The sequence below is a fragment of the Heterodontus francisci genome, chromosome 14 (genome assembly GCF_036365525.1).
Source record: "Heterodontus francisci isolate sHetFra1 chromosome 14, sHetFra1.hap1, whole genome shotgun sequence".
NCBI lineage: Eukaryota > Metazoa > Chordata > Chondrichthyes > Heterodontiformes > Heterodontidae > Heterodontus > Heterodontus francisci.
Genome location: NC_090384.1, coordinates 95,103,641 through 95,120,803, shown reverse-complemented (window position 1 = coordinate 95,120,803; position 17,163 = coordinate 95,103,641). Strand labels below are relative to the sequence as shown.

Sequence of the window (17,163 nt, the reverse complement as noted above, 5' to 3'; positions counted from 1 at the left end):
CTGAGATGGTTGGCCTCCGACAACCGTAACTATCTTTCTTTGAGCTGAATATGACTCCAACCAGTGGGTGTGATTACAGCACAGAAAGAGGCCATTTGGCAAGAGCGATTTAGCTCGTCCCACCCCTGCACCCTTTCCCAGAGCCCTGTAAATTTTTTTCTTTAATTTTCACTTCATGTACTGTTTCCAAAATTCCTGTAAATCGAGCAATAAGTACATCCACTAATAAAGCCTACAAAATTTTCACATCATTGGTTTTCTCAATGATTTAAGCAACTTGGCACGTTTTAAAATTTAACAGGCCTACATAATTGCAGTAACTGTTGGATTTTGATGCAAAACTGGCAGCATAACTTGGGATTCAAACAGAAAATCCTGGAAATATTCAGCAGCTCAGGCAGCATCTATGGAGAGAGGAAACAGCATTAACATTTCAGGTCAATGATCTATCATCAGAACTTGGGAGCTCTGACCCGATCTGATGCTCAAGCACAATGACACTGTGTGGCATGGACTGTTTGAGGGATGCCACCTCACACTCCATTAGCACAGCAACTGGTATCATATAGCTGCGCCCCAGCACTCAGCTAGTCCTTGCATCTCCTGGGCACTTTATCAACTTAGAAGTGAGTTTTTTTTTAACAGCTCGGAACTGGATGTAGCCAATGGGATAGTAAAGCTTCATTCATTTTCCAGGAGATCTCTGTTTTGCTGGACTGATGTGTGAATCGCAACCCACGTTATAATTCTGGTTTAGCTAGCAGTGCTCTCCGTTTAACAGTTGCTCTTCTCCGATTGGTATGTTCGGACTCAACTAGCCAGGCAGCTAAGGATAGAATACTGGACCCTAGTCTTTATACACTTACAAGCTTTTATTTACAGAATGACCCATTACATATCGTGGACCTCCAACCAACAAATACAATTTTCAGCCTGCTCCTATATATATGAACACAAGTGAATCCCCAATTAATACCCACCAGTGCAATACAATTAAACACCCAATGAATATACAATTAACAGGCACTGTAGTATAATTGGAGCCAAAACTTGTGTGTTTTTTTGATGTTGGATGCACAGCAATTCTCGGTAGATAGATTGTAAATATAAGCACTGTCACATGTATACTATTAGCTGAATACATTTCTTTTAAAATAAATTAGAAAAACAGCAGTATAATAAAAGTAAAATGTTGTAAATCTGAAGTAAAAACAGAAAGTGCTGGAAATACACAGCAGGTCTGGCAGCATCTGTGGAGAGAGAAACAGAGTTAACCTTTCAAATCGATGACCTTCCCTTGAGTATAGGAGATTGAGAGGCGATCTGACTGAGTCTTCCAAACTGCTTTATGCCAACTAATTCAATAGGGGTCAGTAGAAAGAAATTATTTCCTCTGGTGGGGCAATCAAGAACGAGGGGACATGATCTTAAAATTCGAGCTGGGCCATTCAGGATAGAAATCAGGGAGCATTTGCTCACACGGAGGCAATTAGAAATCTGGAACTTGCTTCCTCCAAAATGCTATGGATGCTGGGTCAATTGAAACTTTCAAGACTGAGAACGATTGATTTTTGCTAGGCAAGGCTACGAAGGGATATGGAGCTAAGCAGGGGTGGGTGGGTAAATGGAACTAAGGTACAGATGAACCATGATGTGATTTAATTGCAGAGCAGGGTCGAGGGGCTGAATGGCCTACTCCTGTTCCTATGAATCCACATGGTCATCAAATTTGTGTATTTTCTGGATAGGTTGACTTACCAACCCTGATCGAGTTAGATGAAGAGGGGTGGGAAGAGGTTCATGTGGAGCATACGCACTGTTTATGGCCTGTTTTCTGTGCTGTACATTTTTATGTAGTGCCATATTAACTTTGTTTCATCCAGTTAATAATCAAAAATGCATATTTTTTTAATGTAACCATGGTTTTCTTTTTGGTTGCGGATGACTGACTTTGGGAAATTAAGACAGGGCTCCCCAGGACTGTTTCAATATTTGCGAATCTCCAACAAGGCAAAAGTTGATAAACTCTTAAATTAAGTAAAGTTTGAAGGTCAACTAGTTAGTTATTATTAACCATTCTAGTGCTACTGTCAAGGTTATTTCTCTCTGCACTGGGAGGGTTGCCAGCATGTGTTCATACTTGCTCTGATGTTATGATCATACATTATATTGTTTTCAGCTCTCTAGTATAGAATGTGATTTCACACCCGTGAGAACAGAAATTGTGTTTGGCATGTATGAAAATTTCATGCTGATGAAATTGACCATGGAATTATACTTTGGGATACGAAGTCCGAAGGCATTTGCCTGAAATTATTCTCGCCTGTTTTAGTGGCAGTAGAGGGGAGACAAAAAGTAGCAGAAGGGAACTGGAATGAGATCAAAAGAACAGAGAGATATAAACAGCAGTATAATTAGAAATTACAGAGACCAGATTTAGGAAAATGGAAAAGTGATGAAGGAGGTATTAAGTTATACGTACGTCAATGTCCATCGTGTCACTAATAAAGTTGGTGAGCTTCAAGCACAAATTGCTATGTGGAATTATGACATGGCTGCATTAAGACCACATAGCTCAACCAAGGACAGGAATGGGTTCTTAATATTCCTGGTCATCAAGTATTCAGGAATAATAGAGAAGGAGAAAGAGAAGTGGTTGTGGCAGTATTGATTAAGGATGTTGCTACGGTTCTAAATAGAAAGGCGACGTTCGAGAGTTCTTTGACTGAAGCTATTTGGTTTGAGTTAAGGAACAGAGGGGGAGCTGTTACATGGCTGGAAATTATTTATAGAGCTCCAAACAGTAAGAAGGAGATAGATGAGAAAATTTGTTGACAAATTTCGAAGGTGTGTAACAAAAATGGAGTCGTAATATTAGGAGACTGTAATGACCTTAATAGTCACTGGGAAATACATAGTGCCAAATGTAAGGAAGGAGAGAAATTTCTGATGTGTACAGGAAAACTTTCAGTCACCAGTCCAACAAAGAAGGAAGCAGTGCTGGATCTGATTCTGGGAAATGATGTACTATAGGAGATCATATAACCAATAGTAACCACAATATAATTCGGTTTAGAGTAATTATGAAAGAGACCAGAAGATATCAAAGGTAAAAAGTTCAACTGAGAATGAGCTAATTTGCATGACTTCAGAGGAAATCTAGTGCGGGTAGCTTGGAAAAGGCAATTGCAGAGTAAAGCAGTAAAGGAGCAAGGGAAGGCATTCAAGGAAGAGATAGTTCAGGTACAAACGAGGTGTAATATATTCAGGAGGCACCATGGCCGGAATTTTACAGTGGGTGGAGGGAAGCTGGACTCCGACGTAAATGTCGGTGGCGAACCCACTTCCGCCAAGCCTGGGGATCCGTCCCGTATTTTACGGATCCCGAGGCGGGACTTCCACCCACTTGAGGGAGTAGGTCCCGCCTCGGTGAGCTGCCGGCCAATCAATGGGTCAGCAGCTCTTAGTCTCAGCAGCGCCACCGAGAGCGGTGGTCACTGCTGGGACTGCAGCCCAGCCGACCTAGGACACCAAGGAGCTGGGACTGAAGGTAAGTTTGGGTTGCCTCACTAGGTCCTGCCCTGGTGAGGCTAGGGTGGTCGTTTGGGGGGAGGGGGGCGTTTTGGATTCCGGGGTTGGGTTGGAAGGCGGGGGCGGCCCTCAATCGGGCACCCTGTGCCTGACTGCCATGTCCCCCTCCCCCCCGGGGCACAGAAAGGCCGGCAGCTATTGCTGGGCGGCCTTTCATGTCCCCGGCACACCCGCTTGCCATGGGTAAAATACCCATGGAGGCGGGCGAGGGCCCTTAAGTGGCTGTTAAGTGGCCACTTAAGGGTCTTGATTGGCAATTTCCCACCCCCCGCCCTCCCCCCCCGGACCTCTGTAAACTTGGTCGGAGGCGGAATTGGGGTGGCTAGGCCTCCCCGGAGCCTGCCACTCAATTTTAGGCTGCCCCCACGCCACCATCCGACCCGCTGGGGTGACATTAAAATCCGGCCCATATGCTACGATTACATATATGATACATTACAGGGGAGGAGTGCACTGTCTTTTTCTAGTTCCACTTCTCCACAGGTTACAACATGCATTCAAATGTTTACCCGGTTACCAGTACAGCCAATCATACACGCTATTTTTTAATCCAAGAATAAAATACACCAACAAGGTTTCTTTACTAAACAGCAAAATTATTAGTTTACTATAAAACAAGACATAGCCAGTAATGAAGCAAAGTATTAGGAGGTTGAAATATGAAAATTGCCTTTTTAAATTCCCCAATTGCACTCACACACATTGGAAAAATACAGAAATTCTCTCTGCAGAGGTATGTTACAAAAAAAGACTACTTTGGCCAAATACTTGCTAATTCATGACGAAAAAAAGAGAAGATATGGAAGGAAGTCAGTTGTCCCTTTTTTTGGTCTGGTGTCCTGGTATACGGAGACGGGTCACTGGGATCATTTCAGAAGCAGTCCATTTTGGAGATGCCGAGAATTATTCTAGTAGGCTTTCCAGGAGAAATGTGGCATTAGGGTTTTTCCACCAGCACACACCTGAATTGCAGGATCTTTTTCAGTTTCTCAGGAGCTATGCAGCACCAGGGATTTTAGTCTCCCACACTGGATTTTTGCAGGATTTCTTCCAAGAGGTACAGAAGGAGGTGAGCTGGGTGGTTTCTTTTTCCTTGGCAGGAAAACACAAACTGTCTTCAAACAGTTTGCACCCTAACTAAAGTTGTCCAACTGTTATGCAGCAAGACCTGGATAACATTCAGGCTTGGGCTGATAAGTGGCTAGTAACATTCGTGCCACACAAGTGCCAGGCAATGATGAGCTCCAATAAGAGAGAATCTAACCATCTCGCCTTGACATTCAATGGCATTACCATCACTGAATCCCCGATTATCAACATCCTGGAAGTTACTATTGACCAGAAACTGAACTGGACCAGCCACATAAATACTGTGACAAGAGCAGGTCAGAGGCTGGGAATTCTGTGGCGATTAACCCACCTCCTGACTCTCCAAAGCCTGTCCACTATTTATAAGACACAAGTCAGGAGTGAGATGAAATACTCTCCACTTGCCTAGATGGGTGCAATTCCAACAATACTCAAGAAGCTCGACACCATCCAGGACAAAGCAGCCCGCTTGATTGGCACCTCATCCACCACCTTCAATATTCACTCCCTTCACCACCGATGCACAGTGGCAGCAGTGTGTACCATCTATAAGATACACTGCAGCAACTCACCGAGGCTGCTTCAACATCTTCCAAACCTGCCACCTCTACCACCTAGAAGGACAAGGGCAACAGATGCATGGGAACACCACCACCCGCAAGTTCCCCTCCAAGGCACACATCATCCTGACTTGGAACTATATCGCTGTTCCTTCACTGTCGCTGCGTCAAAATCCTGGAATTCCCTTCCTAACAACACTGTGGGTGTACCAACACCCCAAGCACTGCAGCGGTTCAAGAAGGCAGCTCACCAAGACCTTATCAAGGGCAATTAGAGATGGGCAATAAATGCTGCCATAGCCAGTGACTCCCACATCCCATGAAAAAACCATCACATTATTACGCCATTAGTATAACATACAAATACAATGCACTAAGCATATTCCCTTTGAAGGGAAAAGGTGGAGCATCCAAAGCTCATACACCCTGGATGACAATAGAAATAGAAGTTAAAGTAAACCAGATAAAGGAGGCTTTTGATAAATGTCAGGAGCATGGTTCAGTTAATAACAAGGAAGATTATGGAACGTACAGGAGGGAATTGAAAAAGTTAATACGGGAGGCAAAGAGAAGTTATGAAAAAAGGTTAGCAGGTAACATTAAATTGATCCTTAAACTATTTTATAAACATATAAAGTATAAGAGGTTAGCTTGGGAAAATGCTGGCTTATTAAGATTGAAAGAGAAATCTTCATGTAAAGGCAAAGGATATGGCTAAAATATTCAATAAATACTTTGCATCTGTCTTCACAAAGAAAATGGATGATGCAAAGGTAACACTAAAAGAGGACAGGGAAGTTATGGACAGGATAGTAAATGATAGAGAAAACATCCTAAAAAGATTTGCATTTCTGAAAGTTGGCAAGTCACCTGGTCCAAATGGAATTTATCCTCAGCTGCTGAAAGAAGCAAAGGTAGAATCTGCAGAAGCTTTGGTCACAATCTTTTCGTCCTCATTGGATACAGGAGTAATGCCAGAGGACTGGAAGGTTGTCAATGTTATATCACTATTTAAGAAAGGAAGTGGGGTAAACCAGGAAACTACAGGCCAGTAAGTCTAACATCAGTGATGGGGAGGTTATTGGAAACCATTATCAGGGACAAAAAATTTCATTCAAACAGGCAAATTGCGTCTGACTAACTTGATTGAATTCTTTGAGATAACCAAGTAGGTTAGTGAAGGTAGTGCAATAGATGTCGTAAATATAGACTTTCAGAAGGCATTCACAAAGTGCCACAAAGAAGACTTGTTAAGAAGATGGAAGCCTATGGAATTAAGGGAGAAGTGGCAGAGTGGATGTGGAATTGGCTCAGTAACAGGAAGGGAAGGGTGATGGTGCATGGATGTTTTCCAGACTGGGAGGCAGGGGGACAATTTTATGCTCTTCCCCCATGGCAGGTTTAGTGGGAGGATGATGGAGGGGAGGCACCCTAACACCTTCCTGCCTCTGCTGAAATTAGGTCCAGGTCTGGGGCTGGAAGGCTTGTGAACGGCCTTCCTGCCCTGCTGCCAATTAAGGCCCTTAAGTAGGCAATCAATGCCCAATTAAGGGCCTCATCCTGGTCTAGCCCGCAATTAGCTGAGCAGTGGGTGGACCTGTCGCTGCAAAGGAAGCACAGCGAGAAAAACTGTACGAGTTGCTTACCAACTGCGGGGCACAGGGTCCCTTGTTAAAAGGCACATAGTGCCTAAACATGGGACTGGCAGTGGGAAGGGGACCCGCTGAAACCCCCCCACCCCCCAACAACCACCGACCCCCACCCAATGAGACCCTTCCTGCCCTGACCTACCTGTGGCCTGGGTCCAGTGCCGCTCCTGTGCCTCAGGTAGGTGCTCCACCAGCAGCAGACACCACCTCCGTGGTCGCACTGCTCTGTGAAAGAGTTGCTGGCCTCTGATTGGCCAGCAGCTCTGAAAGCGGGATTTCTGCCGTTGGAGTCCTTGATCCTGTGGAAGGGCTGCCGCTGTCCACTTAAGTACCGAATTCGCACTTGATTCGACGGGCCTCTCACAGAAGGGGCGACACGAGGTTCTCGGTGGTGCTTTTGCCAGTGGTCAAGACCCCCCGTCACCTGGATAAAATTCCAGCCGTGGTTTGCAGTGGTGTTCTCCCAGAGTCAGGTTTGGGTCCATTACTCTTTTTTTAATTTGATAAAGGACCTAGACTCAGTATTGGGAGCAGCATTATAAAGTTTAGATTGCAGATTACACGAAACTTAGCAATGTAGTAGATAGTGATGAGGATAGCTGAAGGCTTCAGGGTGACATAGACAGGATGGTGAAATGGGCAGAGGCATGACAGATAGTGTTTAATGCAGAGAAGTGTGAAATTATACATTTTGGAAGGATAGATAGTACAAATGGTACGATTTTGAAAAGTGTAGATGAACAGAGGGGCACACAAGTCCTTAAAGGTGGTAGGGCAGTTGGATGAGCTGGTTAAAAGAAAATATGCATCATTTTGGTTTATAAATACAGGAATATAAAAAATAAAGAAAAGAGATGATGCTAGAACTTTATAAATCACTGATCAGGCCCCAGCTGGAATATTAGTTTAGAGAGAGATACAGCACTGAAACAGGCCCTTCGGCCCACCGAGTCTGTGCCGACCATCAACCACCCATCTATGCTAATCCCACACTAATTCCATATTCCTACCACATATCCCTATATTTCCCTACCACCTACCTATACTAGGGGCAATTGCTAATGGCCAATTTATCTATCAACCTGCAAGTCTTTGGCATGTGGGAGGAAACCGGAGCACCCGGAGGAAACCCACGCAGGCACAGGGAGAACTTGCAAACTCCACACAGGCAGTACCCAGAATTGAACCCGGGTCGCTGGAGCTGTGAGGCTGCAGTGCTAACCACTGCGCCACTGTGCCGCCACAATTGTGGGCATCACACTTCAGGAAAGATGTAAAGTGAGGAAGTTTACCAGGATGTTACCAGTGATGGAGGCCTTCAGTTATGAAGAGAGGTTGGAAAAGTTAAGACTGCTCTCCTTGGAACAGAGAAGATTAAGAGGGGTCCTATGAGAGGTTTTCCAAATGATGAGAGGTTTAGATGCAATCGAATAAAACTATTGCTCCTGGTGAGTGGGTCGATAACCAGAGGTCACGGATTAAAAATCGCTGGCAAATGATCCAGAGGGAGATGAGGAGAATTTTTTTTCCCTCAGAGTTGTCGGGATCTTGGAGTGCCAGGAACATACGAACCTAAGAACACGGGGCAGGAATAGACCAAATGGCCCCTCGTGCCTGCCCCGCTATTCAGTGCGATCGTGGCTGATCTTCTGCCTCAAATCTACTTTCCCGCCCGCTTCCCATATCCCTTGATTCCCTGGGAGACCAAAAATCTGTTTATCCCATCCTTAAATATACTCAATGATGGAGCATCCATAACCCTCTGGTGTAGACAACTCCAAAGATTCACAATTCTCGGAAGAAATTTCTTCTCACTTCAGTTCTAAATGATCGCACCCTTATCCTGAGACTGTGCTCTTGTGCTCTAGCTTCCCCAGCCAGTGAAAATTACCTCTAGGTGTCAACCCTGTCAAGCCCCTTCAGAATCTTGTGTGTTTCACCTCTTATTCTTCGAAACTCCAGAGAGTATAGGCCCAATTTACTCAGCCTCTCATCATAGGACAATCCTCTCACCCCAGGGACCAATGTAGTGAACCTTCACTGCACCGCCTCCAATACAAGTATATCCTTCCTTGAATATGGAGACCAAAACTGTGCACGGTATTCCAGGTGTGCTCTTACCAAAGCCCTGTATAATTGTAGTAAGGCTGGATTTTGTTCTCCCCCAGGTGTCTGGTTCCGTGGCAGGGGGTGCCTGAAAACGGCTCCGGCTGAGGCCCACCACAGACCGCGACGCCGCGAGGGCCTGGCCCAATCCTCCTGGCAGCGACGAGGCTCTGTGGTGGCCCCCCTCGGGCACTGGGTGACAGGACCTCAATTCAAATATTCAAATCAATAACATGAATACATTTAAATGGACTCGCCTACGATCTTAAGGGTCCACCACGATCTTCAGCGCGGCGGCCGGAACCCCTGCACCTTCAAATCCCCGTCGGGGGAAACGTGGCACCACACTGGTGGGGTGGGGGGAGGAGGTAGGATTTTCAGTGCGGCGGCAGCCAGGGTCAAATAAACATAATGGGTGTAGGTGATGGTGGGAAGGGTTGATCTTTAAACTTTGTACAGTTTGGTGGGGAAGGTCAGATGTAAAAGGTAAGTGTTTTGGGGAGGGGGAGGGTCAAATAGTTACTGTAATTGTTATCGGGGGAGGGGTGGAAAAGGGGCATTATAAATTTATTGGTTTAATTTTGTGGGGTTACTTCTTTAAAAATTTAAATGTGCCTGCGGGGCATAGGTAGCTGACGCCATTACTGGCAATGGACAGCCTGCCCCCCCCTCATGATTGCGGGGGTGGTGGGCTGCCCCCCGCCATTTAAATGAGCCACCGCGTGCGAGATTGCGGCGGCTCTTTGGCGGGCCTGCATTTTTTTGAGACTGCTTTTTCAATGAGCAAGCACAGGTACAAAGGGTCAAATTAATCTCCTTCTGTGCTGTTACATTCTATTATTAATCCATGTGTTTTAAATCATTTCATGGCACAATTTTGAACATTTTAAAATCTCTAAGTATTTAAAGAATAATCAACGTGGCTTAGCAAACTTCTGAGTTACATTCACTCACCAGAGCGATGGTACAAGACTTGCCATTGGTTCTTTGGATAGATTCGGTAAATCCAGATGCTGAAATTTGACCTGTGGTGGTCAGGGCAACTAATATTCTTGCCAACGATTTTGTGGTGGGGAAAAATATTTATTTGAAAAAATAAATTGAAAATAAACGAGACATGGAATCATTAAAAAAAGTGAAATCAATGTTTTCCATAAGCATACTAAAGATGTGACTTCCAGATTGGAAATGACGTCAGGCACCTTTTGTGCATGAATCCTTTCTGAGAGATTTCGATTTTAGCTGTCCAAGGTTACATTTTGTGGAATGACAATACACTGTTTGGCTAATCTTAGATCTGTATACCAATTTCTTTCTGAGGTCTTGCAGCGCTATTGGACAGAGTTCAGGTCACAAACGGTTGATTTGCAGTGGCCTCTTCGACCCTGCAGAGCGCAAAGATTTGTGTATGTTGAATGTGAAAAGTACTTGGGCTGAGATTGATAAGATTGTTGAGTGTTTCTAACGATGCAGAGGGTGATGTAAAATGACACAGTAGTCTGATGTACTCACTTGGCTCTTGCCAAGATGTCAGTTGTGGCTCCGTTGGCAGCAGGCTCACTTTTCTTTTATTCATTCGTGGGATGTGGGCATCGCTGGCCAGGCCAGCATTTATTGCCCATCCCTAATTGCCCTTGAGAAGGTGGTGGTGAGCTGCCTTCTTGAACCGCTGCAGTCCAGGTGAGGTAGGTACACCCACAGTGCTGTTGGGAAGGGAGTTCCAGGATTTTGACCCAGCGACATTGAAGGAATGACGATATAGTTCCAAGTCAGGATGGTGTGAGACTCGGAGGGGAACTTGCAGGTGGTGGTGTTCCCATGTATTTGCTGCCCTTGTCCTTCTAGTTGGTAGAGGTCGTGGGTTTGGAAGGTGCTGTCCAAGCAGCTTGGTACGATGCTGCAATGCATCTTGTAGATGGTACACACTGCTGCCACTGTGCGTCGGTGGTGGAGGGAGTGAATGTTTGTAGATGGAGTGCCAATCAAGCGGGCTGCTTTGTCCTGGATGGTGTCGAGCTTCTTGAGTGTTGATGGAGCCCGCACCCATCCAGGCAAGTGGAGAGTATTCCATCAAACTCCTGACTTGTGCCTTGTACATGGTGGACATGCTTTGGGGAGTCAGGAGCTGAGTTACACGCCTCGGGATTCCTAGCCTCTGACCTGCTCTTGTAGCCACGGTATTTATATGGCTACTCCAGTTCGGTTTCTGATCAATGGTAGCCCCTAAGATGTTGATAGTGGGGGATTCTGCGATGGTAATGCCATTGAATGTCAAGGGGAGATGGTTCGATTCTCTCTTGCTGGAGATGGTCATTGCCTGGCACTTGGGTGGCGCGAATGTTACTTGCCACTTATCAGCCCAAGCCTGGATATTGTCAAGTCTTGCTGCATTTCTACACGGACTGCTTCCGCATCTGAGGAGTCACGAATGGTGATGAACATTGTGCAATTATCAGCAAACATCCCCACTTCTGACCTTATGGTTGAAGGAAGGTCATTGATGAAGCAGCTGAAGATGGTTGGGCCTAGGACACTACCCTGAAGAACTCCTGCTGTGATGTCCTGGAGCTCAGATGATTGACCTCCAACAACCACAACCATCTTCCTATGTGCTAGGTATGACTCCAGCCAGCGGAGGGTTTTCCCCCTGATTCCCATTGACCTCAGTTTTGCTAGGGCTCCTTGATGCCATACTCTGTCAAATGCTGCATTGATGTCAAGGGCAGTCACTTTCACCTCACCTCTGGAGTTCAGCTCTTTTGTCCATGTTTGAACCAAGGCTGTAATGAGGTCAGGAGCTGAGTGGCCCCGGCGGAACCCAAACTGAGTGTCACTGAGCAGATTATTGCTAAGCAAGTGCCACTTGATGGCACTGTTGATGACACCTTCCATCACTTTACTGATGATTGAGATAGTCTGATGGGGCGGTAATTGGCCAGGTTGGACTTGTCCTGCTTTTTGTCTACAGGGCATACCTGGGCAATTTTCCACATTCCAGGGTAGATGCCAGTGTTGTAGCTGTACTGGAACAGCTTGGCTAGGGGCGCGGCAAGTTCTGGAGCAGAGGTCTTCAGTACTATTGCTGGAATGAGTGAGAAGGTTGTGGTTACAGGTCCTACTCCAGGAACCTGAGCACAAAATCTGTCCTGACACTTCTTACCATACTGAGGTAGTGCTGCACTGTCGTAGGTGCTGTTTGTCAGATGAGACTTAAGCTGAATCTCTGTCTGCCCTCCCAGGTGGGCATAAAAGATCTCATGGCACCATTCCAAAGAAGAGCAGGAATATCTTCCCAATATTTAGCCCTCAACCAACATCATTATCACATTATTGTTTGTGGAGTCTTGCTCTGCGTTAGCTGTGCTGCATTTCCTATATTCAACGGTGGCTACACTTCAAAAGTTCTTCGTTGGCTGTAAGGTGCTTTGGGACGTCTTGAGGTTTTGCAAGAGTCTAGATAAATGCTAGTCTTTCTTTTCCTTGCACGTTTAACATAGATAATCATTTCGAACGTAAATCAAAACTAACCTGAGATGAACAAAAAAAGTTGTTGATAAGCAGTGATTTAAAAAATGTTAGTCCAATGCGAGGTTCATTCTTGAAGAACTTTAGGAGCAGTATTTTGCTTTTGTATTCATACAGCACTATCCCTTATTTAATACTGCCATAGCTACTACTATGAATGTTCATGCACAAAAACAGATTGGAACTGCAAAAACCTGATAGCAAGAACTTGAACATGACTTTAATTGGAATGCAAGACTGTGCAAAATCTGACAGAAATCGGAAACCGGGTGTAACAATTTCTCCTCCGGTTAAGATGTTCGAGTGAAAAAAATGCATCGTTAGTCGTACTTGATGAAGGTTGGATGTGTCATCTTTTTTCTCATTTATTCTATTCTCCCCCTTTTTCATTGAGCAACAATTCCTCTCCTCTGTTATCAAACTGAGTTTTTGATTGTAAATTCCAATTTTTTTCTCGCCTTTCTTCCCATATATTCATTAAATTTCTTCATTGTTTGCCCTCTCCTTCAAAATGTTCCTTTTTGTCTCTCAGCACCTTTTATTTGGTTGTCTGAATCTGGCTGCAGATTTCAGATCACCCGCGCCTCTCTAGCTTAAATGAAAACACAAGAAAAATAAGTAGGAGCATAGGCATGGGGATTAGTCATTCAGCCCCTCAAGCCTGGTCCGCCATTCAATAAGATCATGGCTGATCTGCGACTTAACTCCCTTAACTTTGCCCCATATCCCTTCGTACATTTGGATAATAAAATCCTATCAATCTCAAATTTAAAATTAACAATTGATCCAACATCAATTGCTGTTCGCAGAAGAGAGTTCCAAACTTCTGCCATCATTTGCGTGTAGAAGTGTTTCCTAATTTCACTCCTGAAAGGTCTGGCCTTAATTATTAGGGTATGCCCCCTAGTCCTGAACTCTTCAACCAGCAGAAATAGATTTATTTACCCTCTCTGCTCCCCTTAATATCTTGAAAACTTTGATCAGATCACCTTCTAAATTCTAAGGAATACATCCCTAGTTTGTCTAATTTTCCTCAGTATTTAACACTTGGAGTCCAGGTATCATACTGGTAAACCTTTGCTGCACACTCTCCAAGGACAGTATATCCTTTCGAAGGTGTGGTGCTCAGAACTGCTCACAGTACTCCAGGTGTGGTCTAATCAAGCCTTTGTATAGCTGAATGATTTCTACCCCTTTGTATCCTAGTCCTCTAGACATAAAGGTCAGCATTCCACTGGGATTTTTGATTATTTTCTGTAATTGTTTATGTAATTTTAATGACTTGCCTGGACCCCAAATCTCTCTGAACCTCCACTGTTTGTAGTTTTTTCACCATTTAGAAAGTTGTTCTGTCATTGTTGGGTCCAAAGTGGATGACCTCACATTTGTCTACATTGAAATCCATTTGCCAGTTATTCCCATTCACTTAATCCATTAATATCTCTATGTAATTATGTGCTTCCATCGACGCTGGTTAATAAATACAATGAATAGCTCAGATCAACACAGATCCTTGCGGGACACCACTAGTCACAACCTGGCAATTAGGGCTTCATTTTGTGGCGCCAGCGGGGCTTACGGTGCCAGGCCGAAAAGGCTGTGGGGTGGGGTGGGGGGGTGGGGTGGTGGCGGTCCCATCTCAACCATTTGAAGCCCCCTTGGCCGATTCTATGGCACCAAGCCAATTAACAGCCCGACACCGGGACCCCTGTCCCTTTAAAGATGTGGATCCCGCCTCCAAGTGCTGTCAGCCAATCAGAGGACTGGCAGTTCAGTAGTATCAGCAGCGCCACCAGGAGTGGTGGCCACTGCCAGTACTGCACCAGGCTTGGACCCAGGCCCTGGACCCAGGCCCAGCACTGGAGTCCTGGATTTCAGGTAAGTGAGGCGGTGTCACCAGGGCCAGTCTGGCAGACCCCCACATCTTGGGAGGGGGGTGCAGGCGGGCATTCAGTACAGGGGAAGGGGTTTCCAGGAAGGTGGGTTGTTTGCTGGCCACAGATTGCCCACAGAAATGGACTCACCCAAGCCAGTAGGTGGGTTACTCATTCTACAGGGCAGCTCCTCGCATGGCAGAGGCCCCTTCGCCGCTGCCTTAATGCCAGCAGTTGGGGGCGGGTAAGAGGCTCTTAAGTGGTTGTTGATGAGCCTCTTAAGGGCCTGTATTGGCCTCTGGGTGTGAAGGCTGTCTTGGGCCTATCCCACCTCTGACAAAATTGCAGTGCGATGGGCCCTCCGCACCCCCGCCTTCTGTCGGCCCCCTGCCTCCTAGTCTGTTTCTGAGGTGGGGGGGGGGGCAGGCAGGGGGGAGGTGCATTAAATTCAGCCTTTTTAGTACCTGCTCATTAGCCCTGCTCTCTGTCTCCTGCCACTCCCAATGCCAATAGCAACAGCATAAGTGTCTGATCTAATGTCAGTGAGAAAACACAGTGCTTTGCTGCCTCAATTACGATTGTTTTTAATGCGGTATGATGTCATCATTTCATTAAATGTAAGTAGTAGTCCTGGAATCTTATGGCACAGAAGGAGGCCATTTGGCCCATCCTGCCTGTGCTGCCCCTTTGGAATTGCTGTCCAATTAATCCCACTTCCCTGCTCTTTCCCACACTGTGTAAAGAGAAAATGCTCCACCTCTGCCTTCTGGTTCCTTTGTCAAAGAACAAAGAAAAGAACAAAGAAAATTACAGCACAGGAACAGGCCCTTCGGCCCTCCAAGCCTGCGCCGATCCAGATCCTCTCTCTAAACATGTCGCCTATTTTCTAAGGGTCTGTATCTCTTTTCTTCCTGCCCATTCATGTATCTGTCTAGATACATCTTAAAAGACGCCATCGTGCCCGCATCTACCACCTTCGCTGGCAACGCGTTCCAGGCACCCACCACCCTCTGCGTAAAGAACTTTCCACGCATATCCCCCCTAAACTTTTCCCCCTTCACTTTGAACTTGTGTCCTCTAGTAATTGAATCCCCCACTCTGGGGAAAAAGCCTCTTGCTATCCACCCTGTCTATACCTCTCATGATTTTGTACACCTCAATCAGGTCCCCCCTCAACCTCCGTCTTTCTAATGAAAATAATCCTAATCTACTCAACCTCTCTTCATAGCTTGCACCCTCCATACCAGGCAACATCCTGGTGAACCTCCTCTGCACCCTCTCCAAAGCATCCACATCCTTTTGGTAATGTGGCGACCAGAACTGCACGCAGTATTCCAAATGTGGCCGAACCAAAGTCCTATACAACTGTAACATGACCTGCCAACTCTTGTACTCAATACCCCGTCCAATGAAGGAAAGCATGCTGTATGCCTTCTTGATTACTCTATTTACCTGCGTTGCCACCTTCAGGGAACAGTGGATCTGAACACCCAAATCTCTCTGTACATCAATTTTCCCCAAGACTTTTCCATTTACTGTATAGTTCACTCTTGAATTGGATCTTCCAAAATGCATCACCTCGCATTTGCCCTGATTGAACTCCATCTGCCATTTCTCTGCCCAACTCTCCAATCTATCTATATTCTGCTGTATTCTCTGACAGTCCCCTTCACTATCTGCTACTCCACCAATCTTAGTGTCGTCTGCAAACTTGCTAATCAGTCCACCTATACTTTCCTCCAAATCATTAATGTATATCACAAACAACAGTGGTCCCAGCACGGATCCCTGTGGAACACCACTGGTCACACGTCTCCATTTTGAGAAACTCCCTTCTACTGCTACTCTCTGTCTCCTGTTGCCCAGCCAGTTCTTTATCCATCTAGCGAGTACACCTTGGACCCCATGCGCCTTCACTTTCTCCATCAGCCTGCCATGGGGAACCTTATCAAACTCCTTACTGAAGTCCATGTATATGTCATCTACAGCCCTTCCCTCATCAATCAACTTTGTCACTTCCTCAAAGAATTCTATTAAGTTGGTAAGACATGACCTTCCCTGCACAAAACCATGTTGCCTATCACTGATAAGCCCATTTTCTTCCAAATGGGAATAGATCCTATCCCTCAGTATCTTCTCCAGCAGCTTCCCTACCACTGACGTCAGGCTCACCGGTCTATAATTACCTGGATTATCCCTGCTACCCTTCTTAAACAAGGGGACAACATTAGCAATTCTCCAGTCCTCCGGGACCTCACCCGTGTTTAAGGATGCTGCAAAGATATCTGTTAAGGCCCCAGCTATTTCCTCTCTCACTTCCCTCAGTAACCTGGGATAGATCCCATCCGGACCTGGGGACTTGTCCACCTTAATGCCCTTTAGAATACCCAACACTTCCTCCCTCCTTATGCCGACTTGACCTAGAGTAATCAAACATCTGTTCCTAACCTCAACATCTGTCATGTCCCTCTCCTCGGTGAATACCGATGCAAAGTACTCGTTTAGAATCTCACCCATTTTCTCTGAGTCCAAGCATAACATTCCTCCTTTGTCCTTTAGTGGGCTAATCCTTTCTCTAGTTACCCTCTTTCTCCTTATATATGAATAAAAGGCTTTGGGATTTTCTTTCACCCTGTTTGCTAAAGATATTTCATGACCCCTTTTAGCCCTCTTAATTCCTCGTTTAAGATTGGTCCTACATTCCCGATATTCTTTCAAAGCTTCGTCTTTCATCAGCCTCCTAGACCTTATGTATGCTTCCTTTTTCCT

General features: G+C 45.5%; 1 protein-coding gene across 9 annotated transcripts in view; it reads left to right on the top strand.

The window, feature by feature from the left end:
* shank2b (SH3 and multiple ankyrin repeat domains 2b) overlaps positions 1-17,163 on the top strand; it is a 1,108,014-nt gene that overhangs the window by 24,758 nt on the left and 1,066,093 nt on the right. The window contains exon 1 of one of the 9 annotated variants that reach the window (XM_068046563.1): positions 9,270-9,363. The exons of the other annotated variants lie outside the window; for them this stretch is intronic. The gene's annotated coding sequence lies outside the window, so the exon portion shown is untranslated. Of the gene's footprint in view, positions 1-9,269; positions 9,364-17,163 lie in introns of those variants that run through there. 9 annotated transcript variants of the gene reach the window in all.